This window comes from Argentina anserina, chromosome 6 (assembly GCF_933775445.1).
Source record: "Argentina anserina chromosome 6, drPotAnse1.1, whole genome shotgun sequence".
Taxonomy (NCBI): Eukaryota; Viridiplantae; Streptophyta; class Magnoliopsida; order Rosales; family Rosaceae; genus Argentina; species Argentina anserina.
In genome coordinates, this window is record NC_065877.1 from 36,063,411 (window position 1) to 36,064,727 (window position 1,317).

Genomic DNA, 1,317 nt, shown 5'->3' on the forward strand with positions numbered 1-1,317 from the left:
AGTCATAAACTCATCAGTTGTTACTCCAAAGACGCACGATGATTCTCCCGAGAAGAAAGTACCCAATTCAACCATGTCCTTGGGTTATGCAGAGAAGCTTCCTACATTGAAGATGTCAGCAGCGTCGGAATGTCTGAACATTTCGACACACCTGACGTTTTGCAACAAAAGGTTTCGTGTTTCCTCTCTCTCTGTCTCCCTCAGCAATGTTTTCTTTTCTCAATGTTTATGAACTTTGTTGATCTTCTGGAATCTTGATACCTATTGATGGTTCTTAGGTTTTCTGCATAAATTGGGCCAATTCTAGCTTTAGTTGAATGTTGAACGTACTTGTTTTTGATATATTCCTATGCTTATTAGGATCTGCTTCAACTTCTGCGCTTCTGGGTTTTAGCTCCAATCCTCAGAGGTATGTTCAAACGTAAAATCATAGTCCTCATTTTCTTCGTTGTTCTAATATTGCATCATTTGGATTTGTGAATTTTGTCCTCTGTAGAGTTCCCTTGGTTAAATTTTGGTGCAAGTTGGATGCTTTAGAACTGAGTTTTATGAGGGTTTTGAAGAACAACTTTAAGAAATTGAGCTGCCAATAATCTTGGGTTCTCTTTTCTCTTAGACCATAAAGCTCACCCATTTCATTGATGACTGTAAGCGGACCAAGAATATTTGATTCTTAGCTCATTTGTCATGGTTTGGTTCTGATAAAGGTTCTGACTTGTAAGGCTAAAGCCTATCATGTAGTATCCTGGTTAGATTTTGATTACTTGTGACCTGTGTTAGGTGAATACATATTTAATTGTATGTTACTATACTATTGATGCTTTAATAAGAGTTCTTATTTTGATGATCATTCTGGAGTTAAGTAGAGTAGTAAAGCCACAATGTGTTGATGTAATTTAAGGTTGCCAGAATCACATTTGTCATTTTGAGGGGTAACCCTGGCTGAGCATTTTTTTTGTTTCACAATACTGAGCGTGCTGTTACAATTCTCGGTACTAGTTAAGGTTTCTCTAGTATAGAACTAGATCAGAGAGGATGATAGTCCGCGGCTATCATAGTTTTGGTTGAGGTGCCTTTGTCTTGTCTTTGACAGTTTGTTCTAAGCCCTGACAAAAGGGAGAAGGAGGTTTGTGTGAGGATGATGGCCATTTGCACTTCTTTAACACCAAATGATGCAGGCAGAACATGGTTCTGTTGTATGGGAACATGTAGTCATGTCTTCGTTGTAGGATGAAAGTTTAATAGGTTCAAAGACTTATTAAATGGTTCGTCTTGTCTAGGCAGTCTGTTTTTATTGAACGAATATATGGGAGGCAA

At 38.0% G+C, this 1,317-nt stretch overlaps 1 long non-coding RNA gene across 1 annotated transcript; it reads left to right on the forward strand.

Moving 5' to 3' along the window:
• The first annotated feature begins 379 nt into the window (after positions 1 to 379).
• On the forward strand, positions 380 to 850 carry LOC126800400 (uncharacterized). Its single transcript, XR_007672710.1, has 2 exons — positions 380 to 409; positions 497 to 850. It is a non-coding gene; the product is annotated as an uncharacterized LOC126800400 (long non-coding RNA).
• Positions 851 to 1,317: the final 467 nt, after the last annotated feature.